The following is a 20,134-nucleotide window of genomic DNA, read 5'->3' on the forward strand; positions in this document are numbered from 1 at the left end:
AGCGCTTCCGCAGAGCCGGGGAAGCTCCTCCAGAAGTCCTATATGTGGACCGGGACTGTTGCTCTTCCACGGGCAAAGGCAAGGCAGCCGCTGTGTTCGCAGAGTGGTACCAGCTGCTTGACAGGCTGGATTTGTGGCACTTCATGCGGCGATTTGCAGTAGGAGTAACCACAGACAGCAAACCGCTGTACAGGCTCTTCATGAAAAACCTCTCTCCATGCATCTTCGAGTGGGATGCTTCAGATGTGGAGAGGTTGAAGGAGGCCAAGCGGGTAACAGGCTGCGAGCCCACCGCCAAAGAACTAGCAAGGCATTGCCGCACTCGTGGGGCCCATTAGACTAAGCAGAAGCTCATAGAGAAGCTGCTTAAGGACTTCATGGGGGCAACAGACACCATGGGGATCAGGGTTTTGGACCAGGAGAGGATGCAGGAGATCTGGCTTACCCAGCAGCACCACATAAAGTGCATCCAGGACCCGCCAGGTGTACAGCTGTACAGGAAGGTAGGAGAGGTGACCAAGGGAGGGGTCATTCTGCCTTTGTACCGCTAGTGCACGTGGCACAACGTCCCTGGAGTCGTTCCACCTGCACCTGAATCGCTTCGTACCAGGTTTGCATTACACAAAAATAATGTGTAAAAATAATTGTTTGTGTGTGCACACTCAGTGTTTTTCTTGGTGATCACTTCTGCCTTTGTTTTTAGGTACAAGTGCAAGTGCCTTGCACTTTCAAGTGACCTGCTCGAAGGGCTGGTGCAGTGGAACGAAGCACGTGGAGTCGCTGCTGTTGAAGGTGGCAGCAGGGAAAACATCTGCTACGGCGGCCAGATGCAGCAGTACCTGAACGTCCTGAGCGAACAGCTTCTGGGCTTCAGGATGGTTCAGGACTATACCAGCCCGGGCGAATACACAGGTATTGTGGTCATGCTACTTATGGGTAGCAGCTGTATTTCACCCATGTGGTGTTAAAACATCTGCATTACACACATTGAGCACAAATAGAGCTCTTGAGGAAGACTTTGCCGATCCTGACACCCCAGATGCAACGCCCTGCAGCCCATTCACCAACAGACGGCGGCCCTACAACCTCCTGGTCTGTCATCATCCGAGAGAGGTCCAGCAGATGGCCAAGCTGGATATCAGCATGTCGTCAAGCTGGCCAACAGTCTGGTTGACCTGCGCCATCAGGGTTTGCCACACAGGACAAGGTAGATGAGATTGTCGCTCTGTGGGACAGCCTATCAGAGCATGACAAGGGCCCTCTCATCTACCCGCCTCGCCACCGTGACCGAGTGCTGAAGGGCAGGTTTAAGGTCAGCCACTCTGCAACCAGTGTGACCCCAGGCATCGAAAGTCTGAAGCGGTACGTTTCCAAATTAACCCATTACTTTGGAGCATTCGTATGTTTCAAGACAGTATTTCATGGAATAGTTTTCTTGCAGATTATGTCTTTTCTTTGCACTTTAAGTTACTTAGATAAAAATAAAGTCAAGAGAAAAAAAAATTCATTGGAGCTGTCTATTTAGTTGATTAACAATATACACTATTAGTTGTATCTCACAACATTACAGTGTTATTCAGTTGTTTGTCCCATATTCTTCAAATAATCAGATTAAAACTGTTTTCTCCCTTTCTCACTTCTCAGATGCTTCCTTGGTGAAGGCAGTGGGGACTCAGTGGCCCAATGCGAGTCGTCTGGTTGAGGCCGCATTTACCCTGCTGGTCAGACTATCGCCAGGGTCAGGATGAACCGGTGGGCTGCCATACTCCGGGCCTATAGGATGATCAGGGATGTAGTCCTGGACAGCCCTGGAATCATGGCCCGGACTAAATTGAAGCTTTTTGACTTGAACCAGCTCACACTCTTCTAGTGGTAGGTTCAGGAATAAATTGTTCATTTTTGTCTATTTGCACATTCCACCCATCTCTACCTACATATGCTAATTGTTGTTTTTTCTGTACGTAGGCATAATGCCAGAAAGAAGAGACCGGAGAAGGAGGTCCTGCAGCACAACGTCTAGCCGTTTTCTGCTCCCTTGGTGGCCTCTGAACACTTACCACCCATGCTGTCAAAATTTGAACAACCAGTCCAGCATGTGCACTCAGCCTTTGTGTTCGCCATCAATGAGGATACATCTGGACTGGCAAGACAGCATGTTCAAGGCCATCCTCCTCCTCCTCCTCTTCCTCCTCATCATTCTCCTCATCCTCCTCCTCCAGAACACACACATGAACCACCTGCTGCTGCACATGCACTCGCTGCTGTTGTACCAACACCTGCTGACCAGAAGTTGCCTAAGACAACAGCTTGGCGGCATAAAAAGCAGACGGAGGCAGCCGCAGCACAAGGGTTGATTCGTAAGAAAAGACAAAACCCAGAACAGTACCTTTGCCAAAATGTGGACACCCAAAAACTAAAGAGTTTGGCCACAGCCAGTTCCGGGGTGTCCATTTTTGTGCAAAGGCCTCTGGGAAGACTGGGGGGCAGTGGATGGAGGAAATTAAGAAAGGACAATAATGCATCTATACTTGTATAAACATTTTTGTTTTTTTGTAAAATAAAGAATACATTGATAATCAATAATAAATAATTAATGTTGTATAAATATGTTTTAGTTCATATTTGTTCATAAATAAATAGTTTTTATTTCTCATGTCTGTGTATGTTTCTGTTTTGTTAGACATTTGTGCAATTCTTACTATATACCAAGAGACAGGCAGCATATTGAGTATTTTAAATACCGTAAAATATTTTTTTATTTTCTAATGAAATAAAGACATGCTATTTTAATATAATACAAAAAAATACAATATCAGATGCATTTCATGTAACCATTTACAATATATTATTTTAACAGAACATAAATGCAATTTTAATTCGAGTATTTTAAATACATATATATAAATACATAAATGTGTGTGTGTGTATATATATATATATATATATATATATATATATATATACACATGCACATTTATTTTTAAACCAATATATTTAAAAAAATTAAGTATTGAATATAAAATTGAAATGTTATATAAATACACAGAGTGTAATTATAGAGTATATGGAGTATTTAAATGAATATTTTATTTACGTAACAAATAAATGAGCGACGGCTGGTGGTACCATCACAGAGAGGCACAAAATCACTCTCCAGAACATTTCCGTTCACTGCGGGCCCACAGAGAAGATCCATGAGGTTCCTCTGTTCCCCCTGCTTGGTGGAATGATCTCCCTGCCTTCGTCTGGAATGCAGAATCCCTGGCAACATTCAAAAGACAACTGATAAAAATAATAATAATAAAAAATTATATGCTATCACTTTCCTTTAATCCCTCCCTAGCTTGTGCTACTCTAAGCAATGTCTGAAACTGTATTTTGAGCGCTTGTGTTTTTTTTTGTGCCTTTTCCTCATTTTTAAGTTGCTTTGGATAAAAGTGAATAAATGTAAAATGTCCTGTTCTGGGTTTTGTGAACCAACAAACAGATCACCCTTCAAATGGTTATTGATGTGCATATTAATCAGTTGTGTTTGCACAATAAGAAAGTCTTTAAGTTGACATGCCGAGATATATTGCATCTGAAAGTCTTCTGCAGTGTACAGTATATGCTCTGCCCTTCATATATTGTCCATGACCTTGCATTAACATTAACAGATGTTGAAGGAAGACAGAAATGCTAGTTACACCACAACAAACAACACAAAACTCATGCACAAATTTTGACAAAAAGTATGTAAATCAAACTGCACAGGCTGACAAAACTGGCCGTCAGAATCGTAGTGGCCTTCTTTATATTCGGCATCCCCTGTACGATCAACAACGTTGTTTTAATGGTAGTGTAATGGGATTCAAATGCTAGCCACAATATAACTGGGGCTCTTTTCTTCATAAACACAGAGAGCGTGAACCCCTTTCTTTACGCCTTTTCTGCTTCAGCGCTGCGATCCAAGCAGGAAATCATTAGTTATTTGTAACTAAATGTGCATCTCTGATTTTATTATTCTCTGTGTCTAAAATTCGTGTTTGCTTTGTGCAAAGGAAAGTGCATAAAAAAGTTGTTATATTATACCATATGTTTCCACAACTTGTAACCTGAATAGTTGATTTCCCCTTTACAAAAAATATTACAATTAACAACTAAAGCAGTGGTTCCCAATTCCAGTCCTCGTGACCCACTGCTCTGCACATTTTGTATGTCTCCCTTATTTAACACACCTGAACCAGATCATCAGCTCATTAGGAGAGACTCCATGAACTGAACTGAGTGTGTCAGATAAGAGACATACAAAATGTGCAGAGCAGTGGGTCACGAGGACTGGAATTGGGAACCACTGAACTAAAGTATTTCTATAAAAGGACTGTGGACGCCACCAAGAATATCTTCTGCTATTTGTCTTGGCTTTGTCTTAGAATGTAAAGGTTTTAGAATGAATGTTTTAGTAAGCTTTAATTCCCTCAGAGAATGAGAAGGAATGTGGTAATGATGAGGCAGATAGACGTGCTCTACTGACAACTTTCAAAGAGGAATAACTTTAGTTGAACACTGAACACACATTAAAAAAACTTCACCCCCTTTGACAAAGAAGATGAAGGATGGCAATAAAAAAAATGTTCCTACTGTTTGTAATTTAATACTCCATATTTTTTATTATTATTAATGACTAAATGAAAGCCTCTGGACTTTGTGGTTATACAACAGTCTCCTAGTAGTTTGTGATTTTCCCTCGTCTCCTCTGTGATTTGCCTTTATCTGTGGGACCCCTACTACCCATGTCTTTAATTAAAATCTGTACGTACAAATGTAATAATACATACGTACACACACACACACATGCACACATATTACATATAAATATACACATATATACATATATATTTATGTATTATGGTAATAAAACTTACTGGGGGGATTATATTTTTTTTTAAATCCAATGAACACTTTAATAATCAGCCTTAGGGTGACCAGACGTCCCAAAATCTAACCTGTTGACCCGAATCTGGCCCTAATTGTCCCGAAAATGATATGTAACCCTTCACTCAATTTGGTACAGACACAAAGTCTGAGTATGGACCAGTTCAATCAGAAGACTAAATTCGACTAAATTATAGAATAAGGATGTCACAACAATAATGAGCCACTCACACAAGGTATAAGGTTTAACTATTTGTATTATTTTGTTTGTGTTGAATTCAAAAACTTTAATTCAATAACTGGAATGTATAACAGAAAAATAAATAAAATAAAATTACAATGAGTACTTCTCAAACAAATAAAATAAATTCTTTAAACACCTCTTTTTTTCTAGGTTTCAAGGACTTCAAATACTCTAAAGGTCTCAAAAGGTGAGTTTAATCACTTGTCTTTTAAACACTGTTTATGTAAATTAATACATTAACCTCTTCCCAGCAAACACAGAACGTTGGCACAACGTAGCCAACCTTCTAACAACGTTTTAACAACATGGCCAAAAGGTTGCTATAACTACGTTGTGTGGTGAAGGTTGTTACAGCGTTGTCACAATGTTGGTATTAAACCACCGTTCAGGGCCATTGCTTAAGGTTGTACCAACGCTGTCTTGACAACCACTGGACTACATAATGTACTCGTCACTGCCCTGAAGCGCGAAAATCAGCCTTTTAAATTCCAACCACCTGTTGTTGGGCTCATTGTGTTCTCATTCATCATCGAGCAAGGATACGTGAGTATTGCGTTTAGCCTACCTCAGCTATCAAACACAACCTACAACTTTAATTATAATGTGATTAATGTAGCATCGCTCGCACTGTTTAGTTTTTCGTTTGATTTTTCCGCTATTTAGTCTCATTCGTTTCTTTGCTCCTCTGAATTTGTGGATGTTTCCCCGGTGACACCTGCTTTCGGCTACTGTCCGCCATACAGACCCGGTTTTGTTCTTTAAATGTTCTGATCTGCCTTTTCTTTTTATGTTTTATTTATTATACTTAAAATAAATTTGTATATTCCTTTATTTCTTTTTTTTTTTTTTTTCACAAATGTATGACTTTTGGAAGTGCAATTTGATTATATGCAGTTTTAATAAAGTTGAATTAACGAAACCTTCTGTCATTTTTACTCTTCAAAGTGTAGGCTACACTTGCAGGTGTTGATAGCCCCATTAAATAATAATATAGATAAACAATAAACGATAAAAAGTATAATTATCTAACAAAATACACCATATAAAAATATTGTCAGAATGTCGTCTCTCAGTTGCTGAATGTCGCGCAGCAACGTTGCTACAGCCCTGTCACGTCTTACAATTCTACGTTGTTACAATGTTGCGAGCACGTAGACAGCGACGTTGCCATAGCAGAAATACAACGTGCCAGAGACGTTGCCACAACGTAAATGTGTTTGCTGGGTTGTTTGTTCCCTTCTATGTTTCACTCGTATTTCATTGTTTCTTTGGAAAAATAAATAAAATTCAAATTTAGTCACCAACAGTAACACTGAACTCACTTATGGCTGAAAATCTTAATTTAGAAAATAATCAATTAAAGTTCAATTCCTTATTTGATACCTTTTGAAAAAAAGGTTTTTTGTTGAATATGTCTCTTCTTCTGGCTTCTAATTTTCAAAGCAATCACATCTGATCAAGCAACAGTTAATACAAAAAAAAGAAATAAACCCAAAAATTCACATTTAATTCCCTTCACAGGGATTTAACCTCTCAGTTTTCAAAATGAGTTTAGTCTCACAGTCTCTCAAGTTATATTCACAACCTTGTTAATATGGCTGAAATCGTTAAACGGGTTACTCAGTCTCTCCTCGTGACTGAATCCTTCCAAATGAACAGTGAAAAGTGTAAGTGCTGTTAGTTCAATTTCCTACCATCCAAATCGGCAATGATAATATCGGTTTCACGCAATCACGACTCGCTGTTAGGTTTCACGCAAATAAGCTCGCCAGTCCCGATTTAGAACGAAAACCAGCCAGGAATCCAGGAACTCCAATCCAGAAAGCATCGATTCACAGCAAGCACTCGACAGGATGATTAAATAAATCAGGAAAGACAACAAAGAAGAAAAACAGGGAAAAGAAAAAAACAAAACCTGACCAAGACCAGATGAACTTGAACATATAAGCTCATTTTAGGTCTGAAGAACTGTTACCACTCGATCCTTTGCTCATCCCTCTCGCAAAAATTAATTCTAGTCAATGATCTCTTTGATGTGTGAACGTGCGTTAACAAGGCTGCTTCTCCGCAACTGCATCACGCAATACACATCAATTTAACAGTCACATAAATTTTCACTTCTCTTTCGCTACATCGTCTCTGGAGGCATAAAACTTCAATACTAATCAGGTTTCGAAAATAAAGAAATGGTGGTCCGGAGCAGTGGTGTAGTCTAGTTTTTTGTAGTGAGTATACTCTAATATAAGATGTTAGATGTTATATGAATATGGTCCCTGAAGCACAGGTTTTATCAGTTGACAATTTTCAACAATTTTTTTTTAAAAACATTATAGGCACAAATACAAATTTACTTTTAGAAATGGTGTTTTTGAAAAAAAATTTATTTTAAAATACCTTTTACTGTGCAATTTCTATCTAATTAATTTGAGTTAGACCGAACTTTTATTTTGGTGGGTTGTAGACATTTGAGTTTCTGTGTGTTTTAATAAACTATTATTATTATTATTATTATTATTAGGCCTGTTGTATACTCTGTGCAATAGTAATATATTTCTGTTATAATTTCTTCAAGTTATACAGAACTTTTATTTTGACAGGTTGTCGTAAAGACATAACAGTTTCTGTGTGTATATGAAACGAATGAATGGCGATAGTTTTATCAAATGAAATGGTAAAATTCTCATCAAGTGACTCTCATAGCAGCTCTGCGATGAAATGCACATGTGTAGCTTACATCATGTCTCAATACAGTGAAACGCTGAAAACACCACGAGCGTGAGTCACGCGTGCTTCTGTGTGTGTGTGTGTGTGTGTGTGTAGTGGAGCACACACTGAGCGCTCATTCCCAGAGACGCGTAGAACAATTGCAGTCTCTTTTAGCTTTAATATTCATAGACACTAGTCCAAATCGAGATTTTATTCATTGTACAGCAGCTGCTTTTGATTTATTCATTCAAAAATAGCCAAATTCCGTGACGTTCTGCTTTATATAGCAAGTTCCATTTGTGACTGGATTCCTCGATTCGATCCGTCGCTTCGCAAACACAGACGGGGTGAATTTATGAATGAAGTGTGAAAGTTCTGACACAAAACGAAGTTGATACGTATCCTCACGCTTTTTTTAAGTGGGTATACGCAAATCCTTGGCCTTTTCTAGTGGGTATACGGCGTATACCTGCGTATCACGTAGACTACACCACTGGTCCGGAGCGTGTATCAAACTGCCCAAGTCACGCGATTTCAGTAAACGATGCTTCGTTACGTCATCACTGTTTCGAAACTTTCGAAATTTCAATGTTCACCGCTGGGGGGCGATGATCAGCATGATTCATGGGTTCACACGAAATTAGTATAATTAAAAGTAATAATAGTAATAGTCTCTTAACAGACACCATTAATAGTCAGACACCAGCGTGTGGCGTTTGGAACGGCTTCGTTTCTCCAATCAATAACAAAATGAGATTTTTTTTTTAATTTCGCGTTCATCAATATAATTGCAGTGAACAATTACCAGTGAAAACTGGCAGTGAACAAAGCTTTAAAAAAATATGTAAAAGTAACACAAAAAAGAGTGCCGACTGATCGTACCTCAAATAATGCCAGTGGCCTTAGTTCTTTAATATGGCTGGAGACAAATCAAGATGGCGGAGTGAGCGGTTTAGTCTCAGGCAGGCTCCGAAAAAAAAAATTTGTTTTTCAAGTCCAAACTTTACTTATAGAAAAAAATCAACCAAACCATATTGTGATAGAAGTGACTTTTATTCGTTTTTGTCAAATTATTGAACTTTTGAAGAATTAACTGCACAGAATTTACTAACTAACAAGTTACCGGAAAGATGGAAAAACGTGGTGAAGCTAACATCGTCGACCATGTCTACGGCACCACGGCGCTGAGTGATATGAGTGAAACGAGTGAAAACGAAGTCCAAGAAATGGAGCAACCTTGTGCTAATCTCGAGGACGACCAAACCACTATAAATAGTCCGCAACCCAAAAAGTTGAGGAAGAGAGGCGCGAAGGTAAGGGAGGAGAATGCAAATAGCTTTACGCTAGCTATTGAGTCTGTGATGAAAAGATTTGACGGTATAGACGGGGAGCTGGAAAACATTGAAGCGAGGATGAATAATGTTCAAGAAGCTCTGAAAAAGTTTGATGCCCTAGAAGGCAAACTGCAGAACATCGAAGAACGCACCGACGCCAATAAACGAGCCACGGATGAAAATAAAGAAAACATCGAGAAGCTACAAAGACAAGTTGAGTTCCTGGCTGCAGAAAACAAATCCCTGAAAGAGAAGGTTTTGGAAGCTGCGAGATACAAGAGGAGATGGAACCTCAGGCTCTTGGGGTTACCTGAGAAGGAAGATGAGAAGACCAGAGATGAAGTCATAGGTATCCTTACGAGAGTGGTCCCCATGTCTGTTGACGAGCTCCGCCGAAATGTTGACACCGTTCACCGTTTGGGGATAAAAGGTGCAATGAACAACAACATGCCAAGACCCATCATTATGCAGTTTGTTTCGCGGAGGTTTTGGTTGAGATGAGCCCTAATATACTTTGGACAGAATTGGACAGAATTTTTAGTGTTCAATGTCGGTTTTGTTTACTTTTTTAAATGTTAGAGGTTTTGAAAAATACAGCTGCAAATAAGTATTTGAACACCTGTCTATCAGCTAGAATTCTGACCCTCAAAGACCTGTTAGTCTGCCTTTAAAATGTCCACCTCCACTCCATTTATTATCCTAAATTAGATGCACCTGTTTGAGGTCGTTAGCTGCATAAAGACACCTGTCCACCCCATACAATCAGTAAGAATCCAACTACTAACATGGCCAAGACCAAAGAGCTGTCCAAAGACACTAGAGACAAAATTGTACACCTCCACAAGGCTGGAAAGGGCTACGGGGAAATTGCCAAGCAGCTTGGTGAAAAAAGGTCCACTGTTGGAGCAATCATTAGAAAATGGAAGAAGCTAAACATGACTGTCAATCTCCCTCGGACTGGGGCTCCATGCAAGATCTCACCTCGTGGGGTCTCAATGGTCCTAAGAAAGGTGAGAAATCAGCCCAGAACTACACGGGAGGAGCTGGTCAATGACCTGAAAAGAGCTGGGACCACCGTTTCCAAGGTTACTGTTGGTAATACACTAAGACGTCATGGTTTGAAATCATGCATGGCACGGAAGGTTCCCCTGCTTAAACCAGCACATGTCAAGGCCCGTCTTAAGTTTGCCAATGACCATTTGGAGGATCCAGAGGAGTCATGGGAGAAAGTCATGTGGTCAGATGAGACCAAAATAGAACTTTTTGGTCATAATTCCACTAAACGTGTTTGGAGGAAGAAGAAGAATGATGAGTACCATCCCAAGAACACCATCCCTACTGTGAAGCATGGGGGTGGTAGCATCATGCTTTGGGGGTGTTTTTCTGCACATGGGACAGGGCGACTGCACTGTATTAAGGAGAGGATGACCGGGGCCATGTATTGCGAGATTTTGGGGAACAACCTCCTTCCCTCAGTTAGAGCACTGAAGATGGGTCGAGGCTGGGTCTTCCAACATGACAATGACCCGAAGCACACAGCCAGGATAACCAAGGAGTGGCTCTGTAAGAAGCATTTCAAGGTTCTGGCGTGGCCTAGCCAGTCTCCAGACCTAAACCCAATAGAGAATCTTTGGAGGGAGCTCAAACTCCGTGTTTCTCAGCGACAGCCCAGAAACCTGACTGATCTAGAGAAGATCTGTGTGGAGGAGTGGGCCAAAATCCCTCCTGCAGTGTGTGCAAACCTGGTGAAAAACTACAGGAAACGTTTGACCTCTGTAATTGCAAACAAAGGCTACTGTACCAAATATTAACATTGATTTTCTCAGGTGTTCAAATACTTATTTGCAGCTGTATCGTACAAATAAATAGTTAAAAAAACATACATTGTGATTTCTGGATGTTTTTTTTAGATTATGTCTCTCACAGTGGACATGCACCTACGATGACAATTTCAGACCCCTCCATGATTTCTAAGTGGGAGAACTTGCAAAATAGCAGGGTGTTCAAATACTTATTTTCCTCACTGTATGTTGAATTTAAAGAGAATTGTCCAATAGCAAATGCTTATTATAATATATTATAATTAAACCATATATGTTCCCTAAATAAACCACATATACTAATTTTGTTAACATTTTCTATATATTTTTACCTGGTAATCCACAAGCCCCAATGTGAGAGCCAGTGTAGTAAATTTTATCTCACATTCACATTACTGTGAGCTGACTGGAGTGTAGTTACAATAGTATACAAGTAGTATACAATAGTTTAACATTTAATTTGTGTGTCAGACAGGCAACTTACAGTGCATTAAGGCTATACATATCAGCGTGTTCTCTGGGAATTGTCCACGTTTATATAGCACATTAAATATAGTTAACATTTACTACTAAAATAACAAAGATTAATATCATTGTTACCTAATGCCTTAACTACCGGTAATGCTGTTTACAAATACAATCATATTATTATAAGTGGGTAAAAGCCAAGTTCACAAATATCAGGGTGCAGGACCCACCCTTTCTATAATTATATCCAAACAAGTTACAATAAAAGTCAATAAACCAGGTATTATTTTGAATATTTTAATTAAACACATTTCTCAACGTAACGTTAGCCTTTAATAAAACTGCAGCGGATCTAATCTATTAAACAGTGGCAAAGTAAACAAGCTTTTAGATATTTTAAGAGAAAGACAAAAGGTATTTTAGCTGTTGATTTGGTTATGAAAAACGCTTATTCTTGCTACTGCTAGCCTTTTTTACTCCATCTGGCACGAACCCAGAGTCTCCGCTGGGTAACATCGGACGGAAAATGGTCAAACGAGATTTCATTCGATGACTTGTGGTTGCATCTCGGGACAAAACAAAAATAACGTTATGTATATTAACTGAAAGGTAAACTTCTAAGACCGTGAAGCTGAAACGCGGGCTCGTGAGAGATTTCATGTTTGTCATGATGACGTCTAAAGTCCCCGCCAAAGGATGTAGTCCCTTTTAGCAACCACCGTTTTTAAGACACAATAAAGTTTAAAAAAAATCACAAGCAGGTTATAACTGGTGTGTTTTATGTCATAGATCAAAACGTGAAAATATTTAGAGGCTTTGTTAACCACAGACCTTATTTCAGGCGATTTAGCAAAAACCCATTCAAAAAACCCATAGACTTTAGGGCGAGGGAACCGGTAGTGCTAAAATGCTAACTCACTTCCGCGTTTTGGCCTACAAAGTGACGTCATAACTTCGGCACTCTATTACGTTGCTCTGCAACGATTATAAATTATTAGCGTTAATATATGCAGAGAGATTGAAAACAGTAATTGATAAAATAGTAGATGAAACTCACTCTGCGTTTATAAAAGGTAGAAGTATACATAATAATGTGAGATTAATATTGGACATGCTGGACTATCGGTCTATTCTGGAATCGGAAAGCCTGATTTTATTTATAGACTATTTCAAAGCATTCGATTCTATAGAACACGATATTTTATTTTCTACTTTAGAAAATTTTGGTTTCGACAAAAAATTTTGTTCAGTGATCAAAATGTTCTATACTGATATTTACAGTTATGTCTCCTTAAACCCAGGACTAACACCTAGAATAAATATAACTTGCGGAATAAGACAAGGATGTCCAATTAGTCCCAAGTTGTTCATTTTATGTACACAGCTACTAGCATATCTGATATTAAATCATCCAAATTTTCAGGGCGTACATTTTTTGGATTATGAATTTCGCCTCAGTCAGTTTGCAGACGACACTGTCTTCTTCCTTAGGGATAAATCTATGGTTAGCAATGCATTGCAAATAATTTCAATTTTTTCCAAAGCTTCAGGTCTTTGTTTAAATATGAAAAAGTGTGAACTACTTGCGTTATATGACTGTATAGATACAGAAATAATGTCAATCCTTGTTAAAAAAGAGGTTAAATATCTTGGAGTTGAGATGGTTAAAGATGAAAAACAAAGAGAGGAAATTAATATGAAAGAAAAAATTGATCAAATACAAGTATCCTTAAACCACTGGCTTAGTAGAGATCTTTCCATTTTTGGGCGTAACTTATTGTCCAAGGCTGAGGGTATATCCAAACTGATTTATCCATGTCAATCTCTTTACATTGCTCCAAAAAACGTGAGGAAAATTAACTCCATTATATACAAGTTTATCTGGAGAAATAAGACCTACTATGTTAAAAAATCTCAGTTGGTTAAAGAGTATAATAGGGGGGGGGTATCAAAACAGTGGATTTTGAGGCAATGGTAGGAACATTTAAAATAAAGCGGTTGAAAGAGTTTCTATTGAAGCCGGATTCAATATGGTTTCACATTCCAAAAAGTATTTTCAAGAGGTTCGGTGGGTTAAACTTCCTTTTGAAATGTGACTTTGAAATTTCTAAAATACCTTTTAAATTATCTGAGTTTCATAAACAAGTTTTGCATCATTGGAAGATGGTATTTACCCATAACTTTACCCCTCATTGTGCCACCTTGTGGAATAATAGAGTAATTGTATCAAACAAAAAGTCTTTGTTCAACCAGCTTTGGTTTGACCAAGGCATTATCTTTGTACATGACATTTTAGATATAAATGGTGAAATCTTACAGTTACTAGATTTAAAAAACAAATGTAATAATATTCAATGTTCTCTTAAAGAATATAAGAAAATCTGTAAATCTATCCCAGTGAATTTGATACAGCTGATAAAAAACACAATTAGTTTTTCTAATGTCCAAATCAAACTTCCAAACTTAACGATAGGAGAATTAAACATTACGGACAAAAAATGGGACAACAAATATTTAAATAAAGCTTTCAAAGGATATATATATATCATGATTATGATAGGAAGATAAAACTTAAAATATTAGATAATCCAACAATTGCAGTAAAACATTGGAAATTTATAAAATGGCCAATTGCACCCAAAGTAAAAGAAATGCAATTTAAAATTCTTAACAACTACTATCCATCTGCGGAGACACTGAGGGGTAGATTTGGTTGATCCTTGCGACTTTTGTCATGAAAACCCAGAACGAACAGAACATTTATTCTTCCTTTGCTCAGTCAGTAATCAAACTGTAGAAGCTATTTGTTATGCTGCTGAAATGTTTTTGGTCCTGTAACACATTATTTATTTGAGAACAATGCCTTATTTTATTTAAATTATTTATTTTTATTTATTTTATTTATTTTTTCATTGTCAAATCTGCATTTTGTTGATGCCTTGCCTGTTTTTTTGTTGTTGTCTCCACGAGAGTTTGTAATAAGCATTAATAAAAATAAAAAAAATAAAAAAAATATGGCTAGTGAACAGATTAAACAGATTAAAGGTCTTTGCAAATTCATTATTCGTATAACATCAGAATCGGTATATGGCCACTAAGGGGTAAATTAATCTTTTTTTTCTTTTTTGTGTGTAAAACTCAATTTTTTTGGTAATTCTCAGGGTGAGTTATTTTTAAGACAGTGGGAAAACTTAATTATGCCACTAGATGGCGACAAGTGAGTGTCTTTTTGACCAGTGCAAGTGAGTGACTTTTTTTTGTTGCCTTTTTGACATTTAATACCAAGGATGCATTTATTTGATCAAAAATACTGTGAAAAGGAATATGGTAAGTATAATATTAGTCCAGGCGTTTTAAGCCAAAATGGGGGTCATCCGTGAACAAATTGCAACAGAAGCAAACTCAACTGATTTTGTATCCTCAATATGTCCTGAGTAAGGAAAAAAAAGCCCCGAAGAATCCCATTAGGGGAAAGTTTCGAAAAAGACCCAAATATAGCCTATTCATACGCCTATTCATTATTTTTCTCACATGAATAGGGTAAAAAAAAATTAACCTTTAGATATCACCGTGAAAATTACTGAGTTGATTACTTATATCAAGACAAACAAAAAATGTATTACAAGTTTTTTTTTTAATTGTTTGTTAACATGGACAAACGGAGCATAATCTAATTACGTATGTGCTAATTTGCATAAATACCACAACAGATCTAAACATTGGGTATAGCCAGGTGAAAATGTCTTGTTGAATCTTGTTGACAAATAACAGTAAAATACTTAATATTAAGGTCTGAATGGAACCCATTACGGCTACCCATGAGCATTAATACATAGAGGCAGGAAGAAGTACTTTAAACCAGCCTTTATTAATTATTATTGCAGAGATTGGGTTTGGGGATGGGTCCGTGGGACTGTTTCTGGGGATTTACTTTTTTATTTTACTTACCTTTTGTCTTCTGCATACCATTACCATCCTTACCATTGTCTCCTGTTCTTGCCTCAGACTCGTCCCCCAGAAACAGTCCCATGGACCCAGCCCCAAACCCAATCTCTTAAAAATTAATAAAGGCTGGTTTAAAGTACTTCTTCCTGCCTCTATGTATTAATGCTCATGGGTAGCCTAAATGGGTTCCATTCAGACCTTAACATCAAGTATTTTACTGTTATTTGTCAACAAGATTCAACTTTCCCCTAATGGGATTCTTCGGGGCTTTTTTTTCCTTACTCAGGACATATGGAGGATACAAAATCAGTTGAGTTTGATTCTGTTGAAATTTGTTCATCACCCTTTTTTCCTAAAAAGCCTGGACTATATTGTAATATAGTAAAGTATTGTACAACTTAAAATAAATGATTTTTTCCTGTTTTCAAATACTTCAAAACGTAATTTATTCCTGTGGTGGCAAAACTTGGAAACCAATTACACCACTAGATGGCGACAAGTGAGTGTCTTTTGAGTGTTATTTACAGTTTTTTAATATTTTATTTTTTTTCAAATGCTTATATACAATTTCTGAAACTATGGCTCCTTTTCTCAAAACTCTACACACAAAACATCACACACTAATGCAAAAGCAAACACTTCATTCAAAACTATTTTAACTCTTCTAAAAAAGGTGCTTTTGCATAGTAACTCTACACACAAACCGTTATACATCTTGTGTCTTTTGCTTGTTCAGTGTGCAGTGGAGCACACAGGAGTTACGGCACTCACACGTACATGTATGTGCACAAATACATTGTATATACAGTATGTATGCACAGTTGATTATCTTTGCCGTTATTATACAGAAACAAATCAACACAGAACACACTTGAGCTGTATAATGACACTATTGGCTTGTTAGAGCTGCTTTACAGCAGAATTTGAAACTTGAAACAATTTGAAACAAATTCGAAAAGATTTGAAACCATTTGGATTGCATCTCTCAGGTTACCCTGACTATATATTGCTCCGGTCCCATTACTTTTTTCAGATAGGTTTAGACAGGGATTGGTGGGCCCTATTGCTCATTTTTAGTCATATTCTACATAACATGTACTTTCTCCCCTTTGATTTAACCATCATCATTGGCATCACTCGGATGGATTTATTAACAAAACCCATGGCCACATTAAGCTTCGCAGATAAAAATCCGCTTGTCTGAGAAAGTGTTAACAACTGTCTGTGGACTTTTAAGTTAAGCTAACCTAGCTAGTTATTTTTAGTGTTGGTTATTTAGTTATTTTATTCATTTTAATATATGAATGTAATCTGCAAATGCGATGGACATCGGTTATGCTCTTCAAAGTAATAGAAAAACATACAAAAGACCTGAACCGGAAGCGGTGCAACTTGTTTGACCTGAATACGGAAGTATGTTGCACACAACCCCCGTTGATCCTGGCGTCAGATCAAATCTTTCAAGTGGTTGTTCTGAGTTTTGTGATTATTAGACATTTCACAGTCTTTTCACTGCCACAGTTGTTCTGAAAAGAGTTTCCTGGTCTCTGAGCCTATTGTGTGAGAAACGCGGATATCAAATGTGATCTGAGCAATAGACCATGTGCAAAAGAAGCCTGTCAGGACCCCAAGGGATGTGGTTTAGTGGTTTCAAGTTGATAAACCCCTTATTCTACTCACTTATAACAAATGTGACTGTAAATGTGATAGTATAATCTGAGCTGTAGACTCTATGCAGAAGAAGCCTGTCTCTACTAGCTGTGAAAGGATAGGACGTCTCGGTGGGACACAGAGAGGAGCTCTTTGTCTCGTGTTAAACGCCCTCCCCCGCAGACGGGCGAAGTTCTGCGCATTCTGCGGGGGAGGGCGTGTAACACGAGACAAAGAGCGTCTCTGCGTCACACCGAGATGTCCTATCACAGCTAGTAGAGACAGTCTTCCTTTGCATATGGTCTAGAGAGCTGTATGGTAAACCTAAACAAAACTGCTGATTCGAAAATATCATGGTTTTTATAGGTTTACAGGTTCATATCACCATGATTTACAGTCACATTTGACATAAGTGAGTAGAATAAGTGGTTTATCCACTTACCACCAATGAGAACATACCTGGGGGTCCTGGCTATAAATAGTTCTCCTCATTTCCCTCAGTTCGTGCTTGCTTCGGCAGCACATATACTAAAATTGGAACGATACAGAGAAGATTAGCATGGCCCCTGCGCAAGGATGACACGCAAATTCGTGAAGCGTTCCTCATTTTTATTCATTATTAGTTATTAATTATGAAATTACTGTAATTATTCATATTGTACACTGTATCAAGTGAAAAAAGCAGTGTTTAAGCGTGCAGTACGCAGCCTTGACGCTAGAGCGCAGCATCGCACTGCAGTCTGGCGCTAGAGCGTCTCACTGGAATTTACTGCATTTACATCTTTAACAGAGCAAAAACATTTAGTTTCCAAACATAACAATTTCGTAAGTATTTGTAATGATTGCATTTACCATCCTAATGTTTCCTCAGCCGACTTAATCAACCGTATCTTAATCTGACAGTTTTCGCATATAAGTTAATGATCATTCTGAATCTTCGTTGCCTTTTACACAAACTAGTAATCAAATATGATTATAGACTAAAAGCTAATGTATAAAGTAATTGAAATTCACTTACCATGTGTTGTTTTAGCTGGCTTGGCTGACAAATTTGCGTTGTTTTCCTTGGCTTGTTTTTCTTTACCTGAAAACAGAGCGAAAACGAGAATTATATACACTGACTAAAGTGTATTTTAATTTTCACTCGCCACAACCAAAACTCAACTAACGGTGTTACTAAATAAATGTCTTTACATAAATGTATTTCTTGCTTCGTAATTGAGAGCAATTGCAGGACAAACGCTTTTCGCCGCATTCAGGACTAAAACTTTCTCCTGTCGACAGTCGAGCATCATCAAACTGTAAAGAAACATCATAAAAGTCGATGTTCAAAACAATTATGCTAGAGTTGAGACTGAAAGGTTGTCTAACTTGTTGTGTATCGCTAAACTAAACTGAAGTAGTTATATAATCAATAAGAAAGACAACCGGGAAGGAAAGAGAATTAGATGCCATGTATATAAAGCACAGAAAGACTTAATAAAACATTCTTGACATTATCATATGAAAAAAGAATGCAACCAGTGTTTTAGAAGTAGCTATATCACCGCCTGAGACTTTCTCCTGTCAGTGAGTCAGTCTCGCATTCTCACTGGCTCACAGCAGATGTCACACCTTCAACTTGGGTAACAGGAAGAGATGGTCTGCTTCCAAGCAAAGAAAACGTTGCAAGTATTCGCAATTCTTTTAAGATCTTAAACGAAAGAACCAAGAACCAGAAAGGCCGTAACCATGTCTTGAACATTGGGGTAACATTGGGTAACAATTCAAAATTCATTAAAAATAAACATTATATGCATATATACTTTTGAGTTGAAAAATATTTGTAAAACTATCTAGTAGCATCTTTCCCAAGTACGCTCATGATTTAAAATATTTGTAAAACTATCTATAGCATCTTTCCCACATACGCTCATGATTTAAAATATTTGTAAATAATATTTATGTTTTATGACATGCATACATTCACATTTGTATGTCTAATGTCAAAAACACAAAATGTTTCTGGTCTCGACACTTTATTATTAATTACATGAATCATGTAAAAGATAGCATATTTTCAATTCAAAACAACAAAATTTGTATAAAACAAACAAACATTGCATTACTGGATATAACTGTCAGTCGTTTAACATTTCTATTGTAAAACAGATGTCAAATATTAAATGTTTAGCAACTTATCTTACCACACACTCTTCCACCGTTAAAACTAAACCGTTTCGTTGGATTTGCACTGGTCCTCTGTGAACAGCAAGACCCTCCTGACGAGCGCTGTTACACCGCTGAGGCCGACCAGCCTGAAAATGCCTTGGTAAAGCAAGAGTTTACAGATGTTATGAGATGTAAATAGTAACCACTTTATGGAAGATGATCAGATATTTCTTTTCATTTTATTAATTTGTGTTTACGCCGCTCAAATGGTTCTCTGCAAGGCCCCCAATGATCCACCGGTCGGCAGTGGCCTCCGAAGCTTAAATGGTTAGTTCACCTAAAACTGAAAATTCTGTCATGTCGTTCCCAACCCATAAGACTTTCGTTCATCTTCGGAACACAAATGAAGATCTTTTTGATGAAATCTGAGAGCTTTCTGTCCCTTTTCCGAAGATGAACAAAATTCTTACGAGTTAGGAATGAGGGTGAGTAATTGATGACAGAAACTGTCAGGTAAGATTTCTAAACAAATGTCTAAAATAATTGTTTTTTTACTTTGTCTTTTACAGGTCCTCCATGTGCATCGCTGGCTGTGCTCCCTCCTCCATCTGCTGTGGCTGATGTAGCCCTTAAACAGGTGCCAAGGGTCACGGCCTGGAGAAGAAGGAAGAGAGCTGAAGAGGGCAAAAAGGTCCTGATGCACAACAAAGCCATTGCGCAGATCCAAAAGGATATCCCTGCAGACACTGGACAGAGTTTCTTCCAAGGAAAAGGTTTCTGTGCCACTTCAGTGCTGGAACGTAAAATGTTGTTAAAAAAAACAACAACAACATTACACTACTTGATATTACCATTAAGAAAATGTTTCTAAATGGCTGTCTGAGCAGAAGAGGCAACTAATA

The 20,134-nt window shown here is 37.9% G+C and overlaps 2 long non-coding RNA genes across 2 annotated transcripts; one reads left to right on the top strand and one right to left on the bottom strand.

Moving 5' to 3' along the window:
• Positions 1-690: 690 nt before the first annotated feature.
• LOC311082529 lies at positions 691-2,653 on the top strand. The gene is made up of 2 exons (XR_014606138.1): positions 691-1,362; positions 1,645-2,653. It is a non-coding gene; the product is annotated as an uncharacterized lncRNA (long non-coding RNA).
• Positions 2,654-2,749: 96 nt separating this feature from the next.
• Positions 2,750-18,834, bottom strand: LOC311082528. The gene is made up of 3 exons (XR_014606137.1): positions 18,276-18,834; positions 18,100-18,165; positions 2,750-3,261 (listed from the first exon to the last, which is right to left on the bottom strand). It is a non-coding gene; the product is annotated as an uncharacterized lncRNA (long non-coding RNA).
• Between the last annotated feature and the right edge of the window lie 1,300 nt (positions 18,835-20,134).

Source organism: Abramis brama (assembly GCF_963993115.1).
Source record: "Abramis brama genome assembly, chromosome: 5".
Lineage (NCBI taxonomy): Eukaryota > Metazoa > Chordata > Actinopteri > Cypriniformes > Leuciscidae > Abramis > Abramis brama.